Below are 23231 nucleotides of genomic sequence, written 5' to 3' on the forward strand. Positions count from 1 at the left end.
TTACCCACAGGAATTATCAGGAAAGGGTGGGTGGAGCCATCATCTTTTTCCTCATACAACTTTATATTGTTTGTAACACAGAACAAGTGTGTGTCACTTTTTAAGAAATTTAATAAGGTTTAAAGAGGAAGTTAAAGGTCACATAGTAGGCAGAGGGATTTCCCCACCCACCCAAGATACCCAGTCTTAATCCCTGGAAACTGTGGATATGTTGCTTCACGTGGCAAAAAGTTTTAAGTCATGTTTTCAAGTGTGAGTAAAGAGTTTGAAATGGGGAGATCATCTTAGGTTATCCAGGTGAGCCCAATGTAATCACAAGGGTCCATTGAAAAAGGAAGCAGGAGGGTCCCATCCAGAGTAGGACAGAGCAAAGGTTGTAGTGATGCAAGCCAAGGGGCCACCAGCCAAGGAATGCAGATGGCCTGTGAAAGCTGGAAAAGGCAAGGAAATGAATTCTCCCCCAAAGTCTGCAGAGAGAACACATTGCCTGAGGACATCTTAATTTTAGGACTTCTAACCTCCAGAATTGTAAGCAGATCAATTTGTGCCTTAAAAAATTTTTTTTAATGTTTTATTTATTTTTGAGAGACAGAGCATGAGTGAGGGAGGGAAGAGCGGAGGGAGAAGGAAACACAGAGTCTGAAGCAGGCTCCAGGTTCTGAGCTGTCAGCTGTCAGCACAGAGCTCGATGTGGGGCTCGAACCTGCAAACCATGAGATCATGACCTGAGCCAAAGTCAGATGCTTAACTGACTGAGCCATCCAGGTGCCTCAAACCTGTGTTGTTTTATTTATTTATTTTTTTTTTTTTAAAGTTAGAAACATTTTTTTTTTTAATGTTTTATTTATTTCTAGGAGACAGAGAGAGAGACAGCGTGAGCAGGGGAGGGTCAGAGAGAGAGGGAGTCACAGACTGAAACAGGCTCCAGGCTCTGAGCTGGCAGTCAGCACAGAGCCCGACGAGGGGCTCGAACCCACGAATTGCGAGATCACGACCCAAGCGAAAGTCGGACGCTCAACCGACTAAGCCACCCAGGCGCCCCAAACCTGTGTTGTTTTAAACCACTGCGATTGTGGTACTTTGTTACGGCAGTGATAGGAAATAGGGTCACATTTAAGATATGATCCATCATTGTTACTTTAGTATTCAGAGTTCCTAAAGGAAGATTTTTATGGGGTAAAAAAGAAGTAGCCAAAGTATCTTAGATTTCAGCTGGGGAGGAGCCAGTCCCATAGGTGAGAAGTATGAAGAAAGCCTTCAACAATCATAACAGCTGTTGAGGGATGCCAGTGGCCCTCAGCCCTGGCCATGCAGGAGATCTGAGTCAGCCACGGATGCTTAGAACGCCCCTCCCCAGGGGGTTCTCACGCAGGCTCACAAGGGGACGTGTCACCGCAGGACTGCTGGGGCTGGAGGCCAGCTGAAGGCAACACAGGTGTCCATCCTGGGAGACGGAATGTAAGGTGTAAGGGATGCTGTGAAGAAATGAGAAGCCATGAACAGACACTCATACATTCCATCAAGACAGAACCTTAAAACATAGAACTGAGAGCAGCAAGGTAAGAAACAATGAAATTTACGAATGTACATTAAAAACACAAAGACTCAGAACATTACCCACTTACAGACATATACTCATACTTAATGACATATATAAAGCCCATGGGGTACCCTTAGAGGGGATGAGAGTAGGGATCAGGGACCAAGAGGTCAAAGAAAACAAAAAACAGCACTCTGTGAATAACTCCGTGCTGGCAAAATGGTACACGTGGTAGGGTCTGACCAAGTCAGTTCTGCACCTGGACTCCAACATGGACGAAGAACAGATGCAGGTTAATGAGATCCAGCTCAGGCCTGAGCCTTGAAATGGGGAGATCATCTTGGGGTATCCAGGTGAGCCCAATGTAATCACAAGGGTCCCTCGAAAAAGGAGGCCATTTTTAAAAGCTCCAGAGATGATTCTGATGTGCCTCCAGGCCTAAATACCTGAGGCTCAGGCTGAACGCAAGCAATTCTGTGAACAACCATCTTGACAGGAAGAGGCTCAGGAGAGAAGGGGAGGTAGTAGGGGAGACATGGACCCCTAAAATGGCAGCTATTGTGTTTGGATGGTGGCATTATGGGAAATCCCCTTCCTGTATCTTTGACACTATTTTGAATGGCGTTTCATTGCTTTTATGTATATTCAATGCCATTGACTTTTTTGTTTTTAAGTAGTTCAGAATGTCTAGGCAGAGTTAAAGGCCATGAGGAAACTCAACAGCCACTTGAGATTTTAAAGCTCAGAATGAATAGTAGCAGTCGCCAAATTCAGCAAAAAATCAATGTTCAAGTGCAGTTGAAACAAGAGTTAACTCTTGAAGGTCAGAAAAAGTCTTAACAGGTATACTTAATACATTTGTCCTGGGGCACCTGGGTGGCTCAGTCGGTTGAGCATCTGACTTCAGCTCAGGTCATGATCTCATAGTTTGTGGGTTCGAGCCCTGCATCCGGCTCTGTGCTGACAGCTCAGAGCTTGAAGCCTGCTTCCTATTCTGTCTCCCTCTGTCTCTGCACCTCCACTGCTCACACTCTGTCTCTCTCTCTCAAAAATAAACATTAAAAAACAAAAACAAAAACACCCCACATTTGTCCTTACATGTTGTGTTATGCCTGAATCGTGAGTCCCCAGAGACCTCCAAGGAGCCAACACCGATGCAAGTACATAAGAGTCTTTATTACAAGCTCGAGCAGGGGCTCACCCGTCAACCGGCACAGCGGCACAAGCGGCACAGCAGAATGAAGCCCCGAGCAATAGCAAGCAGGGTTTTTATGGGGTAAGGGACGGTGTTACAGTGCACACGTCGTACACATAGTATCATCACATAGGTACCAATCATAATTGTACAGCACCCATGGCAACAGTTTTGACCATTCAGTATCTGTGAGGTGTTCGTTACTTTTGGCGGGACCCAATCATGACCTTTGAGAATCCTTTGAAAATTACCAATTATGAGGTGAGTTTAAAGGGCCCACGTGGGGTTCAGGCAAGCGGTGGGTGATTGGCTACTTTGTACAAAGTGGTTATCTATAGTCCCCAGACCCTGACTCAGACCACAGGAATGTTACTCCTATCTTTCTTAGCTTCTTTTGATTGGTTGATCTGAGGGTGGTCTGTGGGTGGCTTCAGCTAAAGTTTTTCCTGGAACTGGGCCTATGTACAGCCCAAGGTTGCTCTTAATGGGGCACTTAATCTCAAAATGGCGTTACTTAGGCCCTTCAGTTGCATTTCACAGTTGAAATCGAGGAAGTACATTTAACTAATATTTGCTGTCTAAGTACATGATATACTTATAAAAGGGAAAGTGAGTGTACCAAATGGGGAGGACAGGTTAGTCTGGGTCCTCCAAGGAGAGGATGTGAGGTGATGAAAGGTGGGAGAAACTTATTAGGGGGTGCATCAGAGAGAGAAAACTAGGAGGGAGCCAGAAGAGGCTGGGAGCCCCTGGCTTCAGGCCATAATGCAGGTCTGGTACTGAGTGATGGAGGCGGGAAAGGCATTCTCAAGAGAACTGACTGAAATTGCCTTGCAGTCTAAAGAAGGACTGGTAGGGGGACCCCTGGGTAGCTCAGTCAGTTAAGTGTCTGACTTCAGTTCATGTCATGATCTCGTGGTCAGTGAGTTGGAGCCCCGCATCGGGCTCTGTGCTGACAGCTCAGAGCCTGCAGCCTGTTTCGGATTCTGTGTCTTACTCTCTGTCTGCTCCTCCCCTGCTAGTGCTCTGTTTCTCAAAAATGAATAAACATTAAAAAAAATTTAAAGAAGGATTGGTATGGCTGTCAGGGAGTTCCCAAGCTGGTCACCAGGCAGAGGAGGCCATGCCCTCTAGCAATGGGCCCGCCCCCTAGCAATGGGAAGCAGCCTTGGGAGGCAGGGCCTTGGTGTGAGCACGTGAAAGATTTTGGAGCTGGGCCGCTGAGGCCGTTGGTCAGTTGCACTCCCTGTAGTTGGATATGAGAGATGCGTTCTCATCGCCACCACTGGCATCCTCAGTTCTGTCCACAAATGTTTATGAACTAAGCCTAATGTCTATGCTTGGACTGTAGTAATGACATCATTCATGGAGTGGTGGCACCTCTTATTTAAATTTCTTCTAGGACTTGCCTGAAACTTTCACTCAGCTGGTTTTTTGTGATGACAAGATTAAGGACCGTGGAAGGCAGAGGACAAAGACATGTAATAATGACAGGAAACTTGCTCAATGCCAGGCCCTCCCTGTACTGGCTGCTTTGTACGCTCTCACTTCTTGTCCTCACAATTGCCCGAAGAGATTGATGCGCTGAAGTAATCATTTGTGTTTGTTTCTCCCTCAATTTCAGACCCGTCAAATGTTTGTGTTGCTGGATTTTGTGTTTCAGAAGTATGAGTTGCTCAGGGGGAAAGGTGGCAGGGAGAAAATACTAGGACGTGGGCAGTAGAAAAAAGATGGGGTGAGGTCCCTGAAGTTGGGACCGTCCTAAGTAGTTAATGGACCTGATCCTATTCTCAGAACTGTGCCCAGAGAACATAGGAGGGCTACAGAGGACTTGGGTACCCCCTTTATGAGTATCAGCACTGATCATCCTGAATCAAAGATGATAGGCCTTGCCTTATTTGGGGGCGCCATGTTGGCCTCCTGAATATTATGCAACATTAGAGAGAGGGTTGGACGCCTGGGAATGACCTTCCACCAATTTGGCAGGATGGAGACTTAGAAACGAAAGTGAATTTAAACAAAATAAAAATGTGTGATGTTTCTGGCACACTCGTATTTACGGAGTACGAGTCACTGCAATTTCATATCATATGGGGGTGGGAAGTCATTTTCAGTCACTTCTCAGGGTGCTCTCCTCTTAGGGCTGTGCTAGGGTCCTGGGGCATACAGGGTTAAGTCTTTTGTCCCGCAGCCTCTGCTGTGCAGCTCCGTCCTTCCTCAGCCCATTTTGGGCTATGGAGACATCTGAGTGGTCCCCCTTGTCCGGTGTCCTGCCGTGGGGCGGGCTGTCCCACTGAGAGCATCTGTTCCCTCTATGCCTACTCACTAAGACCAGGATTTCCTGCTGCCTCTCAATTCTCAAACCCACTACACCAGGAGTAGAGTAATGCTATCCAGAGTATCACAACAGTCAAATTCCATATTTTCAGTAGCTTGGAAAATAAGTTTATCTCCTGCTTGCATAAAAGTCCGGGACAGGTTTTCTTTGGTTTAAAGATGGCTTTCAGAAACCCAGGTACCTTTCATCTTGTGGCTCCTCTCTCCTAGAGCCTTGAAGTTCTCCATGCCCACCTGACAGTTGTGCTTATGAAAGAGAAACTGGAGAAATGGGCAACTTCCTTTGCCAGAAAATGCCACAACTGTATAGTCAAATGGCAGCTAGTCACATGGCTCCATCTGGTTGTGGGGGAGTCTGGGAGGTGTAGTTCCTGGCTGGGCTACTCTATAGTATGGAAGGGGAATGTGAAGGAGCATGAGCCTCTGCTATACAAGTAGCCAAGTTTGTCACACCTTCCATAGCCTCAGTGGCAACTAATGACCGTACTTTATACCTCTCTGAAAAATAGAACCATTCACACATTTCCTTACCTTCCCACCACCAAATCTACTGGGATGTGTATGTATCCCTTCTTTGCCTTCTTTCTTGTCACTGGTGTAATGGGATGTCACATGGTGCTTTCTTTGTTGTCTACGTTTTTACTGAAGGCAAAGACAGAAACCAGTGCCGTAGATGCTAAGTACCCCTCAATGCTTAAGTGGAGGGCTAGTCTACAACGCAAGATAGCCCCTAAGAGAGCTGCCCATGGTCCTCGTCTCCTAGTCTTTGTGCTTTTGCCTAGTTACCTCCTCTTGAGTGTGAGCTAGGCATAGCGATTTACTCCTCATAAATAGAGTACTGTAAAAGCAACGGATGTCACTATGAGATTAGGTTATTAAAAGCCTGTTGCTTCTGTTGAGCTCCCTTGCTCATTCTGAGTTAATCCAGCTGCCATGTTGTGAACTGCCCTATGAAGAGGCCCTCCTGGCAAAGAACTCACATCCCTGGCCAAGTCAGCGAGGACCCGAGGCCTGCCAACAGCCATGAAAATGAGCTTGGAAGTGGATCCTCCCAGTCAGACCTTGAAATGACTGCAGCCTAAAGCGACATCTTGATCGCAGCCTCAGGAGAGAGCCTAAGCCTAAGGTCCCCCGCTAAGCTGTGCTTTGCTTATCCACAGTGTCTCAGTTCACCAGGGCCACCATGACAGGGTCCCACAGACTGGGTGGTTCAAACAACAGACATTTTTTTCTCACAGTTCTGGAGGCTGGGAGTCAAAGTCAAAATGTTGGCAGGTTCTGTTTCCTTTGAGGTCTCCCTCCTTGTTTGCCGTTGGCCACCTTCTCTCTGTGTCCTCACATGGCCTTTCCTCTGTGGGCAACAACCCCTGGTACCTACCCCACTTCTTATAAGGACACAGGTCATATTGATCATGGCCCACCTCATGACCTAGTTTAATCTTAACTACCTCTTTAAAGGCACTATCTCCAAATGCAGTCACATTCTAAAGCACTGGGGGTTAGAGTTTCAACCTATGAATTCTGGAAAGACACAGCTCAATCCTTAACACACAGAAACTGTGAGATAATAAGTATTTGTTGTTTTAAATGCTAAAATTTGGGATAATTTGGTACATAGCAATAGATAACAAATACAAACGCTTAGGAGAGACTTTCTAATAGACTGTGAAACTATCTCTGCCCATGACCCCTCTCCAAGCATCTCCAAGAAGACTGGAGGGTTCACTGGTTGTGGAAGCCAGCTGCAGTGAGCCTTTCCATAAATAGAGATGTAGGTCAACCCCCCAACCCCACCCACATCACTGGAAGAAAAGGAATACACCCACCTCACCTCAACTGGTGTGGGAAGTGATAGGTTTCAGGACATGCTACCCCAAAATACAGCACCTTGGCATTGTTAAAAAGAAAAACCACAGGTCCACAATGGAGTCACTTGTGTTAGGTCCATGCCACCAAACCACAGCTTAATTCTTAACCTAATTACAGTTTCAATCTTTCCAGGAATGTAATCTTAACCAGTGAGTCTGGAATTTCCTGGTCAGCACCAGTGAGGTCATCTACCTAATAAGACCCTTTAGTCTGCTGAAGGGAGGTGACCTGGCCCAAAAGAATCCTTTCGTTGCTGTCTATGACTTCTTTGTCCTACCGCACCTCTGCCTTTAAGAAAACAAACAAACAAACAAACAAAACCTCCCACCTAGTACAGCTCTTCAGAGCTCTTTTCTGTTTGCTAGATGGGGAGGCTCCCCAATTCATAAAATATAGAATAAAGCCAGTTAGATCTTCAGATTTACCTGGTTGAATTTGTGTGTATGTGTGTGAAAATTAATAAAAGGAAACCTCACTTACAATGGAGATGGGCAGCAAGCAGGGGGTGGCTCTCACACCCCACCACTCCTCATGTTCATTGCAGACCCCACAGAAGGCCATGACTGTACGTCAAACTCCCATTTTACTCCAGCGGACTTTTTGTGTACACCATCCTTGCCAATTTCTCCTGTTCTCTATCAGAGAGGCTTCAACTCCTTTGTTCTCTGGGCTTGCCCATGGTTTTGCCTCACCTTGCTTGTCCTGGACTGCAGCTCTCTGCTCTTCTCGTTTTTGCTGATAAAATAACTGGCATTTTTATTCTTAAGGTTAACTTTTTAAAATAGCATAGTGAATATTTTAAACTGGATGAGTTTGAGAAAACGACAAAGAGACGTTCACTTTGACCTTTCCCTGCCCTGCTCTGAATGGGTCATAAAACCCTCCCTATCCCTGGAGGAAAGGAACATCCTCATATCAGAAGACAACAGGACTTTGTTAGCTGGTCTAATAATTGGATTGACTTAAGACAGACGAGTGAAGAAAACAAACAAAAGTTTAGTAACTTACATACTTTCAGTACACACAGGAGAGATCCAGGAAAAGGAGGTAAATGTCCAAACTGGCTGAAGCCATCACCTTAAAGTACCATCTCAGGCTAAAAACAAAGAAGGAGTGGTTATGGGAGATTACCAGGAATCACAATAAACAAGGATAAGGTAATTATGCAGATTGAAGTTATTGCCTCCTTCATTGATAAGAAGATTTGGTCATCCTCATACAGATGGGGAGATGCCCTTGCTAATGAGCTTTCCTTTACAAATGTAAACTCTCTTACAAAAGGGGAATTTCTCCATTTTCAAAGCTTCTTCTGTGTCTGCAGCTTCTCAAAAAGAACCCGCTTAAAATGATCAAAATGCCAAAGAAGCATTTCTTGGGGTGACATGATCTCCTCCCCTTCAATGCCAAGAAGAACCCTAATAAACAGGTCTTCTCCCAGCTCGCTATGCTTACGCCATACTCCTCAGTCTATCATATTCCTACAGGATTTTATCTATAGCATTGCTCATCAGACACGGCACAAAAATACACAGATCTGCCTCCCCTAATGATGGCTCCCATATCATGTAAAACTTAAGCAAATAAATCTATATTCTTTTCTCCTGTTAATATCTTTGTCAGTTTAATGTCTAGACCTAGCCGGTACCTTAAGAGAGTCAAGGAAAACTTTTTCCTTCTCTAAAGAAAAGCAGCTTCGAGGGAACAGTCGGAGACTGTCATGTGTGTTCCCTGGATTTAGGGGGAAGAGTGGCTGGTACCCGACCCCACCTGGGGAACCCTAAAAGGGAGCCATTCTGCCGAGGGTGCCTCTATCCGGCTGCAGATCTGAGAGGGAAGGAGGTGAGCATGTGAAGAGTAGCAGAATAGGCCACCCCCAATATGCCAGTTTGGTATAAGAATTATTTTGAGCTAAAGGCAGTTGAGAAGACGCAGATACAAGAAGAGCTCCCTGCCCTCCCCCAATCTGCCGCAAAGCAGGACATTTGTAAAGGTACCCCCCCCCCCCCCCAGAAAGGACAGACGTTAATCACTGGAGTTAACTCTAGACTCTTACAAGCACCAAAACCTTGCTAAAAGTAGCCCTTATCATCCATTCGTTGCCCCATATATTTGCTTTCCCACAATCCCGAGGAGCTCGAAGTTCTTTTCCTTTGTCTTGTCACTTCTCTACAACTTTCTTGTTCTTTTGTTATGTTATGTAAGCCCAAGTTCTAACCACCCCTTTGAGTTACTCATGGCTGAATGCTCCCCATGCAAATGTACATGTTAATAAACGTCTCTTTGTTTTCTCTTATAATTCTGTCTTTTGTCAGTCTAATTTGCAGGGCCCCAGTCAAAGAACCTAAGACAGGCAGAGGAAAAAGGTGTTTCCCCCTCTCCTACACATGTTTCCAGTGGGGGGAGGGGGGAGTAGATGGATAGAAGAGGGCTAGACTTTTTGAGGGCCTGAAAAGGGACCTTGGTGAAGGATGTGTGTGGAGGGGCCAAGGTGACCCAGCAAGAGGGATGCTGCTGGAGGTTAGGGGGCTGGGGGAGACATAAGCCAGAGCTCCTTAAACTGGACTGGTGATCGCATCACTGGGCTTCTTGTTAACATGTAGACTCTGATTCAGCAGGTGAAGTGACGTCACCCTCCAAGTCTGACGGCTGGACTGCTTACCAGCAGAAGGCTGGAGAAGGTGCCCCTGTGGGTAAAACGCCCCTAGGGACAGAGAAAGATAAATGGCTTCCTGCCTGCACCCTACTGAGTGCAGCTGGTGCTATAAGCCAGGAGCGAACCGGATGCAGTGGTCCCTGCCTTCACACCTTCCCAGGGACCTCGGTCCTGTCCCCTCTCTCAGAATCCCAAAGTTGCAGCCCCAAACCTTCCCTCCTTCTCCAATATCATCAGTGCCCTTCTGCCGGTTAGATCTTTCCCAGCCGCACCCCTGCTCATGGTTCTTCTGTAACAAGCAACACAAACCCTTTATCCAACCCTGCTCCTCCCCTCCCCCCGTCAGCCACAGTTCTCAGTGAAATTTCTCCTCAGAACACACACACATTTTCTCTATTTCCTTGCCATACACTCACTTTTTAAAGGCACATTTAAATTGGGAAATTTGTGGGGCGCCTGGGTGGCTCAGTCGGTTAAGTGTCCAACTTTGGCTCAGGTCATTATCTCACAGTTCGTGGGATCGAGCCCCATGTTGGGCTCTGTGTTGACAGCTAGCTCAGAGCCTGGAGCCTGCTTTGGATTCTGTGTCTCCCTCTCTCTCTCTGACCCTCCCCTGCTCATGCTGTCTCTCTCTCTCTCAGAAATAAAAAAATAAATAAATAAATTGGGAAATTTGTATACATAGGAGTGTAAAGAAGGTTTGTTTCATTCCTTGGATGAGTAACTAGTTGCTCTGAGGCTTCATTTTCCTACTGTAGCAAGCATACAGCCTTGCTATGCTTGGAGAGCACTGAATAAGTGTAAGAGGCAAAGTAGGTCCTCAAGAAACCACCTTAGTTTTGGCCAAAGATAAGAAACCCCCCATGGCGGGTGCCTGGGTGACTCAGTCAGTTGAGTGTCTGACTCATGATTGTGGCTCAGGTCATGATCTCACAGTTCATGAGACAGAGCCTCACATCAGGCTCTTTTGCCAACAGCAGGAAGCCTGCTTGAGATTCTCTCTTCCCCCCCTCTCTGCCCCTCCCTTGCTCTCTCTCTCTGAAAGAAAAAAAGAAAGAAAGAAAGAAAGAAAGAAAGATTTAAAAAAAAAGAAGAAAGAAACCTCGTGGCTCTAGGTATAGCAGGGCTGGCATTGGCTGAGATGTGCCCAGGCAAGTCCAGGCACATCCCCAGATTTCTCTATGCCTCCCTGCCCACCCTCCACTCCCCCACCCCCGTCATCACCCTGTGGCCTCCATGCTCTGTGGCCTGAGCTGGAGCTGAGGATTGAAAGCTGAAATCAGCAATGAAAGGGCAAGAATGAGAGGCCAGCAGACCATGCCTCTCACCCCCCAGCCCCCTGCAAGCTCACTAAAGTACAATCTATCCCTCAGGTCCCAGGGGGCCGGTGATTTCTGGATCTGTCTCCTATCAAACAATCAAAATTCAACTGAGTAAATTTTAAAGATAATAACTGGCTTTACTGAATCCCTCATGAATTGGGCAGAGCCCCATCTAGTAAATAGAAAGAAGCCCCAAAGGGCTACAGAAAGGGAAACGTTTTTAGAGGAAAGACCAGGAAGTCATTAAAAAAAAAAAATTATTTGGGCAAGATTACCTCCCTTGGAGGACAAAAAGGCTTGTTTTATTAGGTGAATTCTGTTACCTGGGCCAACCAGGAAATTCCAGATTGACCAGTTCAGATTACATTTCTGGGAAGGGTTGAAACTGCAGTGAGGTTAGGTATAAAGTCCCAGTTGGTGACAAGGGACTAGGACAAGGGACTCCATTTTGGGTGTCTTGATTATTTTTACTACTCCCTTATTCTGTATATTCCATACCTTGTTCTTACTGCATGTGCTCTGAGGGGCTAGGATTTGCCGGCCATGGGGCCAGGCACCAGAGGGGTTCAGAGACTATGACCCAGCACATTCCCTGTCCTCCAGGAATTCATCAGAGGGACAAACAAGGTAATCACGTTTCAAATCAGAACTTCATGGGGGGAAGGTTATGTAGCCTTGGCTGAGATACTTCCAAGGGCACTTTCCATCTCTTCATCCACAAAATAGGATAACATGTACCTTTCAGGGCTGTTTTGAAAATGACACAGTGCAATCTAACTCTTAGGATTTATACAGTAAGAATTTTTCTGTTTTGTTTTGTTTGTTGAGAAAAAAATGGAACAGCCGCATGAGGAATGGAATTTACTTCTTTCTAAAGATGTGCAAACACATTGGAGATTTAAAAAAAATAATACATGGCAATACATATTATCATCTGAAAGACAGAAAAGCATTTTGGGGGATTTTTTTGGTTTTATTGATAATTAAACCCCAACTTGCTGGGTGAAAAGTGAAAGGCGATGCCCTTTCCAGATGTTGGTGTCGCCACCAGGGGGCATTTGTTTGTGGACACTAAACTGGCCTGACTGCAAAGCGGTTCTGCTCTCCCTGTGGAAGGTAGAAAAGAGAGAACACAGCTAATTGTCAAGAACTAAGCTGAGGCAGGTATTGAATGTTCATCTCATTTCTAAATTTAGTTCTGAAGCCGTGTGACAAATAGAATAAACGAGACTGTGGAAGTACAACGGAGCGAGAGAAGCCTGCAATTGGTCTTTCTCTTGTAAATACCTCCTGGAGGAAAAAAACCGTGTTCTACTGCAATGCTGTTAGATGGTCGGGGCTTTGCAGAATGCGTTCTTAGAGCAACAGTAATAAGTGGACACGAAACATCTTGCTTTGGGAGGTTTCTATTTGACTTCCTGAGGGATTTTTTTTTTTTTAGATTCACATCTACCTGGAAATTCATGTAAAATTATAGTTTGCGTTAATTTCTCCCTTAAATGTTCCCTGTTTTATTTTCACTTCTGCAGGGCTGGGGAGCACCCTGGGAGCTGTCCTTCTCACCCACTGTCTTCAGGAGTAAAAAGAGGGTTTTCACTCCCCTCTAGTGGCTGGACCTGGTCTCCTTGCCAGGTTGAAACCGCGGAGGGGCTGGGTCAACAGTGGCGCCTGGAAAGGTCCCCAGGCTGTGCAGGAGAGGGACAGGGCCAGATTACCACCCCACAGAGGCCAGGTTCTTCTGCCCCGCTCCCCACTCTCCGGCAGGAAAACAGGCCTGGTCTGGGAGCTCTCCTGACTCCGGGTGGCACCCAGGAGGTCCCTGTCCTGCGGATAGCAGGAGGACCCAGCCCCGCAAGGAGAGCTGGCGTGGAAGCCGCTCATGCCTTGTGGTTCTGTTCTGTGACAGGAAGGAAGAGGGGCACCGTGGCCTCAGGGTGCCCCTTGCCTGGTGCCCCCCCTCCCCCCAGGGCGGCATGCCAAGAGAGATGAAAGTCCTCTGCGGTCCCTGGTCCCACGTTCATTGGCAAGCCCTCCATTATGAGTCTGTGTCTGCTGTGGGTGGTGGTGGCCACAGGAAGGATTAGAGAGACTCCCAGCAGAGGGGGTGCTTTCCTGGTGCGTGAGCTTCCCCAGGGGCCCCGCACTGCCACAGACCACCCCCACCCTGCCTCCTCCTCAGGGACACAGCTACAGTTACCTGTGACTCCGTGCTATGTGAGATGCTGCCTCCCCACTCCCGCACTTGCCCACCTCTTTGATGTTGTAAGTAACTTAAATTTTAAATAGCCACGGGTGGCTATTGGCTATGGTATGGGACAGTATGGTTCTAGACAATGCGAGAGGGAGAACTTTGTAACCCCAGCCCCGTGCAGGAAAAGGGCAGTCGCAGGATTGGATTCGTGATGAAACGTGCAAGCTCTGAAGTGAGGGTAGGCACCAGTCAGGCGCAATCAGAAGTGTGCATCCATCCATCCAACAAACTACTTCCCCTCATCTTATCGATAATGTTCAAATGTGACTTAGTGCCTCCCCCACGAGTCAAGCAGCTGGGCGGCTGACACCCTGCCCTGCTCGCCCTATGCATTTTGGTTTCCCCAGCACCAAACACAGTACCTGACACGTGGTAGAACCTCAAAAATTATTTGTGTTGAAGGAACGGAGCCCTGCCGGGCCCTCGGAGAGACGCCCAGATCAATCAGACATAGATCCTACCCTGTGGCTTTATGGCCCCATCATAAATACGCAACATACTAGATGAGAAGACTCGCGTGAAAGCGCTGGTGTTGTGCCTGGCACAGAGTAGGCCCACGGTAACTGTTTCTTTTCTCCCTTCTTTTCTTATATTCTCCCTAGAACTCACCCTTCCAAGAAGGCCCAAAGGGATGTAGCACTCGAGGCTTTAGAAGCAGCAAAGATTAATTTTGTCTGGGAGAAGCAATGAAAGCTTCCTGGAGGAGGAAGCATTTGCTCTGGCTCATCCAGAACTCTAAAGGGCAGGAACACAGGGAAAGTAAAGATGTGCGTGGAGAAATGCAGCAAAGTGCAGGTCGTTTGTGGACCTATATGAAGGGATGAAGTAGAAAACAGGGCAGGAAGTGCCTCGATTACTAGGTTAGGGCCCTAAAGCATGGTGTGAAAAACCTGGATTGCATTACCAGAGCGATCAGATAGCCCTGGTCCTGGCCCAGACTCTGCTGTCGAACTACAGACTGTGTGCAAACTGTGGGCAAGCTCCCCAGCTCCTCTGAGCCTCATTTTCTTCATCCATAAAATGAGGATGATACTACGTACTCCAAAAACATGAATGAGAGCACACTGCAAAAACACACAGTTCTCATCTTTTCCCACTTTGGAAAAAATTTGCATATTATCACATAGAGGGTTAATCCAGTACTCACCTATATGCCATTCTTATATTCTAATTAACAGCTTTTCTATTTATGGATATTTAGGTGGCTTCCAATCTTTAAGTACTTTATATCTACGTATCTTCAAGATAAATTCATATAAAGTAGCATGGCTCCATCAAAGTGTATATGAAATTTAAATGTTGACAGAATTACCAACTTAGTCTCCATAAAAGAGCGAATCAGTTTCCACTTCTATCAGCAATTATATAAAGGTCTCTTTCCTTATGCCTTCACTAACAGGGTTACCATATTTTCTTTACCTTGGCCAATCTGAAAGGTTGTGTGTGTGTTAAGTTTATTTATTTATTTTGTGTGAGAGAGAGCATGTAGGAGGGGCAGAGGGAGAGGGAGAGAGAGGGAGAGAGAGAGAGAGAGGAAGAGAGAGAGAGAGAGAGAGAGAATTCCAAGCAGGCTCTGCACTGTCTGCACGGAGCCAGATGCAGTGTGTGATCTCATGAACTGTGAGATTATAACCTGAACCAAAATCAGAAGTCAGATGCTTAACTGACTGCGCCACCCAGGCGCCCCTGAAAGGTTTTAAGTTGGCACCTAATTGTAGTTTTACTTTACATTTGTATTATTAAAATTGAGGTCTGGCATCTTTTCAACTTTTAAAAGCCATTTGTGTTTCTTCTCTGGGAACTGTTTGTAGCCTTGACCATTTCAATTTGGTTGTTAGCTTTTTTCTCATGGATTTATAGCAACTATTTATTTATGAAGGAAATTAGTTCTTCTGGATATAGTCACACAAGTTTTCCATAGTTTGTCATCTCTCTTTCACTATGTCTATTTTATTCCCCTGGAAGATATTTTTCTTATCTTTACATAGTCATATTGGCCATTTCTTTCCTTCATGGTTTCTGGGTTTTGAATCTTGCTCAGAAAGGCATCCACTCCAAGATAATAAAAGAAAATTCTGGATTTACCTGGGGGTGAGGAGAGAGGCAGGAAATTCTGCTTTCTTTTTTTCCAGATAGCAGTCACCCTAACACCGTTTCTCTGGATTCCTTTAAGAGGCAAGAGTCATTCGAGAACCACTCAAGGGGCCCCACTAAGAGGAAGCACACGGATTGACGTAAATGTTCTAAATGTCATTTCATCCCCATAACCACCATGTGAGGTGTCAGCATCCTGTTTCTCAAATGAGGGAGCTAAGGTTCAGAGAGGTTGAGTAAACTGCCCACAGTGGCACAGCCGGCAAATGACAGACCTGGGATTTGAACACTAATCTGTCTGACTACAATGTCTGTGTTCACTCCACCCTCGAGAATTAGGAGTCCAAAGTGGGAGGCGTGGTATACATACAGGGCTTTCTGGAAGGATTAGACGATGACTTTTCAGTCTCATTGTCCTCATTCCTTCCCTCCAAAGGCCTCCTATACTCCGCGGCCAGCAGACACAGGTGTCTGTCTCAGCAAAGCTGCCCCTGTTCAGGAATACCAGCTAGGAATAGTCACAGGAGCCAGATATAAGTAAATAAATAAACCTTTGTCATGTTCACTGAAAATTCTTCAGCTGATGGGTAGCAGCAGCTAGCATTAACCTAAGTATTAGAATTGTCTAGTCACAATGGATCCTTGAGGGAACCACAACTGAGGGCAGCCAGTTCGTCTCTGAGACTATTTCCTTCTTTCCACTTATCCTGGAGGCGATGGTCCTCCTCACCTGCCCCGTCTCAAAGTCGTCACCCACTCCATCCCTTCCCTTCCCTCCCTTTTTCCTCTCCTTTCCTGCAGCCCTAATCCGAATCATTCTTTGAGAGCTAAGACGCTCCCTTGCAAGCTTGCCAAGATTCACACTCAGGTGAGTGTGCGCCATCTGGGTGTCTACCTTGGAGCGGGCTAGAGCGTGAGAGCCAGTAGGGACATTCACAGGGAACACACAGGAGTGCTCCAAGGTCAACCAGCGCCTGCTGCGGGGGCTGCGTAACTAATTCTTCCGCGGTCCCTCCAAGTAGGACACAGGCCCAGTGGAGAGTGCCTTACCTGGTTATAATATGCAGCTTTTATGACTGCTCTTTCTATATCTTATCAATGGGGTAAAGGGCAAGGGCCTGAGGCATGTGTCTGAAGATAGATGCCATGCTCACAGCAGCTCTTTGGCCCAATTCATGCAAGTTGTGCTCTGAGAGGTCTAGTTTAGCAAGAGGTAGGTTAGGCTGCCTTGTCGATGGTGGAGGTGGTGGCAGTAGCAGGGACGGTGAGAAGGGTAGTGGAGGGGATGTCGGAGAGGCAAAGACTCCAAAGGAGATGGTCCCTTGGTAGGAATTTTAAAATGCTCCTGCAGGGGCGCCGGGGTGGCTCAGTCAGGTAAGCGTCCGACTTCGGCTCAGGTCATGATCTCAGGGTTTGTGAGTTTGAAGCCGATGTCAGGCTCTGTGCTGACAACTCAGAGCCTGGAGCCTGCTTCGGATTCTGTGTCTCCCTCTCTCTGCCCCTCCCCTGCTTGTAACTCTGTGTCTCTCTCCCTCAAAATAAATAAACATAATTTTTCTTTTTAATGAGCCTGTGGGATGGGTGCCTGGATGGCTTAGTCGGTTAAGTGTCTGACTTTCACTCGGGTCATGATCTCATAGTTCATGAGTTCAAGCCTTGCATCAGGCTCTGTGCTGACAGCTCAGAGCCTGGTGCCTGCTTTGGGTTCTGTGTCTCCCTCTCTCTCTGCCCCTCCTCACTTACGTTCTGTCTGTCTCTCTCTGTCTCAAAAATAAATAAACATTTAAAAAAAATTTTAAATGCCTCTGCGGGAAAACTTAAGGACTACCCTCGAAATCATTATTTTTCCTGTTCATAACAGTGCCACCTGCAGTAATTTCTTTGACATCAGCCATGGAAACATTTTTCTATATATGTCTCCTCAGGCAAGGGAAACAAAAGCAAAAATAAACTATTGAGGCTACACTAAAATAAAAAGCTTTTGCACAGCAAAGGAGATCATCAACAAAACAACAAGGTAACCTACTGAATGGGAGAAGATAATTGTGAATGATATATCCAATCAGGGGTTAATATCCAAAATATATAAAGAACTCATACAATTCAATGCCATAGAAAACTCCAAATAATCTGATTTAAAAATGGGCAGAGGAACTGAGTAGATATTTTTTCAAAGAAGACATCCAGATGGCCAACAGATCCATGAAAAAATGTTTGGGGCACCTGGGTGGGTCATTTGGTTAAGCATTCGACTTGGGCCTAGGTCATGATCTCGCTGTTGGTGAGTTCGAGTCCCGTGGCAGGCTCTGTGCTGATGGCTCAGAGCCTGGAGCCTGCTTCAGATTCTGTGTCTCCCTCTCTCTCTCTCTCTCTGCCCCTCCCCCACTCATGCCTCCGTCTATCTCTCTCAAAAATAAATAAACTCTAAAAAAAATTTTTTTTAGATGTTCAACATCACTCATCATCAGAGAAATGCAAATCAAAACCACAATGAGAGATCACCACATACCTGTTAGAATGGCTAGAATCAAAAAGATAAGAGATAACAAGTATTGGTGAGGATTTAAGGATAGTACACTGTTGGTGGGAACACAAACTGGTGCAGCCACTGTGGAACACAGTAGGGAGATTCCTCAAAAAATTTTAAAATAGAATTATGATATGGTCCAGTAATTCCTGCTAGGTATCTACCCAAGAAAATGAAAATACTAATTCAAAAAGATACATGCACCCCTATGTTTATTGCAGCATATTTACAATAACCAAGATATGGAAGCAACTAAGTGTCCACCCATAGATAAATGGATAAAGAAAAAGTGATGTGTATATATGTTATATATATAATGCATATACACACACATATATATACACATACTGGAATATTATTCAACCATAAAAAATGAGATCTTGACATTTGCAACAACATGGATGGCTAAAGGGTATTGTGCTGTGCGGAATAACACAGTAAGAGAAAGACAAATGCCATGTGATTTCACTTATATGTGAAATTTAAGGAACAAAACAAATGAACAAAGAAAAAAGAGATGAAAATATAGACTCTTAAATGCAGAGAACAAACTGGTGGTTGCCAGAGCAGAGACGGGTGGCAGGATGGGCAAAATAAAGGAGATTAAGAATACACTTAAATACGGTGAGCACTGAGTAATGTAGAGAATGGTTGAATTACTTATATTGTACACTTGAAACTAACATAACACGGTATGCTAATTACCAGAAAAAAAAAATAGTGTCTTCTGTCATCCCAGATGCTGAGGGGCATCACAATGGGTGACATGAGGTACTTGATGCTGACTATTCCCTGACCTTGAGTCACCACTGGAAAGTCATTGGGTCTTGAATCCCTTAAATTTTAAAATTGATCACTTACTGCCTAAGCATTGTTCCGTGCACTGCCAGGAGGAAAACCATTTACACCTTCTTGCTTCTGGCTACCTTATTTTTTCTCTACACAACTCAGCTCAAATATCATGTCTTCTGGTAGAACATCTCCAAGCCCAGAGTCGGCTGGTCTAAACTCCCATCTCTGTGCTCTCAGCTCTCCACACATACTTTTAACACACCCCCACAGTCTGTTCATATCTTACCCTCTTGTCAGATGGAAAACGCCTTTAAAGCAAGGATTGTTCCTTGTCTGACTACGTCCAATCCATCCCAGTGCCTGGCAAAAAAGCAAGTGTGTTAAATAGAAATCAACCTTTTTAGCCAAAGTGGAATATTTTTCAATAGATGGTTTTAGAAAGATACACATTAAATATTATGAAATTGAATCTTAGGACTTTGACTCTGTACAGACTTAAACCTTCAGAGGAGGAAAGGAAGTCCCTGAAGAAGAAATGGCTTGCTCAGAGCAGAGTCACAGGTCAACAGCCAGGCCAACACCTGAGTGCCTTTACTGGTGGAACAAAGCTTGTTAGTGACATCAGAAACCGTCCTGAGGCTGGCGTTTGTTGGTATAAAATAGCCCAAAACACTTTCATTAGTTGGTATGGTCTTTCACCCCAAAGTCTAAAAAAAATTCTTTGGCCTCTGTATTTTCTGCCCTTTTCATTTCTACTAGATATTTTTCTTTTAAAAATTTTACCTTTTATTAATTTTGATGATAAAAGTTTACATGCTCATTATAGAGATTCTGGAATATGCTGAAAAGTAAAAGAAAGAAAGAAAGAGAAAATTTAAAATAATCTGGAAGTCCACCAGTCAGAGACCACCTATATTAGTATGATATATTGCTGCCGATAAATATATGTGACTGAGATCAAGCTGTATGTTGAATTTTATGTTTTTCCTTACTGTTGGATTGTGAGTAAAGTCCTTAAAAATTAGGTTTTCTGGGGTAGCTGGGTGGCTCAGTCAGTTAAGCGTCTGACTCTTGATTTTGGCTCTGGGCATGATCTCACAGTTCTTGAGTTTGAGCCCGGCATCAGGCTCTGTGCTGACAGTGTGGAGTCTGCTTTGGATTCTCTCTCTCCTTCTCTCTCTCTGCCCCTACTTCACTTTCTCTCTCTCAAAATAGATAGACTTGAAAAAAAAATTTTAAATCAGGTTTTCCTCTGTAGGGTTTGTGCTGGAAGCTTTTCAATCAGTACACTTTGTAGTGAGTTAATTTATAAATAAAAAGGAGCCAGTAGTGAAAATAAAAAGGGAAAATGATATATAATTTATTATTTGTGATAGCTACACTTTAGTCTATAGGAATAGATCACCTTTTCCTAACATCTGGGTGGCTCATAATGTTTCCCTGCAATAAATGAAAACTGTGTTTATTTCATCATCTCACTGTGATGAAACATCTCTGTATGAAATCTCTACCTGTATTTCTAAGTATTGCCTTATGAGTCCTATGTTATGTCCTCAACATTGAAGGAAAGATTTTTAAAAGGTGAATTATTTTATTTTTTTTAATTTTTAGTTTTTTTTTAATGTTTTTATTTATTTCTGAGAGAGAGAGAGACAGCGTGAGCAGGGGAGGGTCAGAGAGAGAGGGAGACACAGAATCTGAAACAGGCTCCAGGCTCTGAGCTGGCAGTCAGCACAGAGCCCGACGCGGGGCTCGAACCCACGAACCGCGAGATCATGACCTAAGCGAAAGTCGGACGCTTAACCGACTAAGCCACCCAGGCGCCCCAATATTTATTTATTTTCCCAGGCGCCCCAATATTTATTTATTTTTAAGAGATGGAGAGGCAGAGTGTGAGCAGGGAAGGGGCAGAAACACATGCATGCGCACGCACACACACGCGCGCGCGCGCACACACACACACACACACACACACACACACACACTCCGAAGCAGGCTCCAGGCTCACAGCTGTCAGCACAGAGCCCGACACGGGGCTTGAACCCAGGAACCGTGAGATCATTACCTGAACCCAAGTTGGACGCTTAACCGACTAAGCCAGCCAGGCGCCCCAAAAGGTAAATTATTTTAAAACTTAGGATCAGCTCAAAAGATTATGCTCTTTTTCAAATTGCTTTAAAAGCACTGACTCCATTTCAGTAGAAAAAGGAAAGATAATTTAATAAACAGCAAATATATATATGTAATAGAGTCAAATGGTATTAAGTTTAGCCTGTAACATTAGACACTTGAGTCTTAATATTTAAGGGAGGGATTGATTTCTCTTTTTACCTAGAACTGTAAATTACATGTTAATTGCCATTACGTAATGCTAAAGAAGAGATATTGCTTTTTGAACTATTTATGCCATCTGTATAAAAGTTAAATAGTTTGCAGGGTGCCTGGCTGGCTCAGTCAGAAGAGCATGTGACTCTTAATCTCGGGGTCGTGAGTTCGAGCCCCATGTGCAGTGTAGAGATTACTTAAAAAAAAAAGTTAAGTAGTTTAAATTCAAAGATAAAGTAACTAGAAAGACTATCTGGTTCTTAAAACAGGGAAGCTAGCTCCCGGATTTATATTTGTAGCCATAGGAAATACTGAAGTAAAATAAAGTTGTTTCCCTAATAATCGGCTTACAGAAAAGACTTCCATCTTAAGCTTCCTCACCTAAAGTTTAAACATCTGCAGATTCATAAAAAAATATTTTAAACAAGCTAAAAGCTAAAATAAAATTCAGATTTGAGAGATTAAAAATAAAAGCAAGCAATAAAAATAGACCCCTAAATGTTTCTATTTTTTTATTCTATACGTATTTGTGGTCAGGACGTATATAGACACTAGCTTATGGAGATTATACTTTCATTTCACAAATGCAAAAACGTATTTTATAATATTAATATGGTCCAACTATCAAATTTTTGCTTATTATGAAAAGAACAGTAAAAATAATTATAAAAAGGCACCAACACATCTCAAGGCAGCTTTCAGTATTACACATATTTTCCAACTTGCCCCGCATCATGTTTTCTTTTTTAATCACTGGAGGAAACTGCTTAAAAACAGGATTAATAGTGGACAAACAAGATGGCTGTGGAAGTGATTTCAAGGCGACCAAGCAATTTTGAGCCCACAGGGGTAAAAACCGCTGAGATTCTTCAAAACAAACACTCCGGTTTCAGGAGAGAGCCCCCCACCCCAGCCCAGTGAAGAGGGGATATAAGGCTATAACAAACCCTCCACGCAAATCTCTCACTGATACCAGGAAGCAGGACAATCACCCACATTTACTGACCCGTTACTGTGTACCAGGGACTATGCAGGGCACTTGGCAAACATCATTCCATCTAACCTGCACCCCTGCATAGCCCCATGAGATAACTGTCATCATGATCCCCATTTTACAGAAAGGAAAGCTGATGTCCAGAGAGGTCTACTGTCTCTCCCAAAAGTCACATGGCGAGGGGGTGGCTGGGATTCAGTTGGGGCCTTTGTGATGCCCTTTTAACTTCCCACCTCTCACACAGTCGCCTCAGGCCCGGTTTAACACTGAGAGATAAAACAGTAGGAATCACTGTAAAAGGAGGGTGGAGTCCACCCAGATTGGATTTCTAAACTAAAGTGCAAGAAAGTTTCAGTGCTTTGGCAGAAGACTATCTAGGTCCTCAGAGGACTCTCCTTGGACAAGGGGCTTAGGGAGATAAGCATTAAGGCAATAGTGAGTGGAAGATTTGAGCCGCAAACCCATCCCCTTCTCCCTTCCCTTAGCCTTCTCTCGGAGAGGAAGGGCTGCTCTGACTGCTCCCCAGTCCTACAAGTTCCCGGTTCCAGCCTGGCCTCATAATACAGCTTGTCTGGGGTGCCTAGGGCCACACACCCACCCCAGGCCTGTGCTGGGGGCACTCATGCTGGCCAAGTCCGGGCCGCTCCACCCTGAGAGGAGACAAGCAGCCCCGTGTCCACCAAGCGTCCTGTGTTGTTTGATGTAATTCCACTGGTGGTGAAACCCATGCTTCGCTTCACCGCTGCGGCTCCTTCTGTGTCTCTGACAAAGCCCAGGAGCGACAGGCTGGGGCAGGGCGGTCAGAGACTCGGGGGGGGGGCTCTCAGCACCCTTTGATTTCAGGTTAAATCCCTTTACCCTCCCCCTGCCCTCAAGGCCCAAAGGAGTTGGGCTGGTGGTGACCTCTTAGATGCTTTGGACTTAAAATCTTATGAAACTGATTCCAAGGGGAAAAAAAAAAAAGATGGCCTTGACTTTGGGCTGTATAAAACCGAGCCTAAAATATTTAGATCTAGAATCTAGAATATTAAAAACCAGCATTCTTTACAGATATAATTTTTAGAACAAAATTATAGGTAAAGGTCTCCAAGGATTGTCACATATAAATCTTTGGATAACCTGAACTTACAGGTGTCTTTAGCTTCCAGCTTTACCTCAGGAACCCAAGGCAGAACCACTCAGGGATTGTTTCCACGAACTCCAGCCCTGAAATTCCCCTCCCTGGCCACGCTCTCCTACCCTCCTATATCTAGCCTTCCATCTCATCCAAACGTGAGGCCTTCCGTTCCTGCAGTCCCAGCTCTCTCGGAACACAGGTCACTCATGTCCCTG

General features: G+C 45.1%; 1 long non-coding RNA gene across 2 annotated transcripts; it reads right to left on the reverse strand.

Annotated features, from left to right (window-relative positions):
- Positions 1 to 1018: 1018 nt before the first annotated feature.
- Positions 1019 to 23117, reverse strand: LOC120232865. 2 transcript variants are annotated; one of them, XR_005528664.1, is made up of 5 exons: positions 23029 to 23117; positions 18867 to 18940; positions 15632 to 15752; positions 7954 to 8037; positions 1019 to 1475 (listed from the first exon to the last, which is right to left on the reverse strand). It is a non-coding gene; the product is annotated as an uncharacterized LOC120232865 (long non-coding RNA). The 2 variants fall into 2 exon arrangements; XR_005528665.1 differs by lacking the exon at positions 15632 to 15752.
- Between the last annotated feature and the right edge of the window lie 114 nt (positions 23118 to 23231).

The sequence above is a fragment of the Hyaena hyaena genome, unplaced genomic scaffold (assembly GCF_003009895.1).
Source record: "Hyaena hyaena isolate Hyena2069 unplaced genomic scaffold, ASM300989v1 scaffold_79, whole genome shotgun sequence".
Classification (NCBI taxonomy): domain Eukaryota; kingdom Metazoa; phylum Chordata; class Mammalia; order Carnivora; family Hyaenidae; genus Hyaena; species Hyaena hyaena.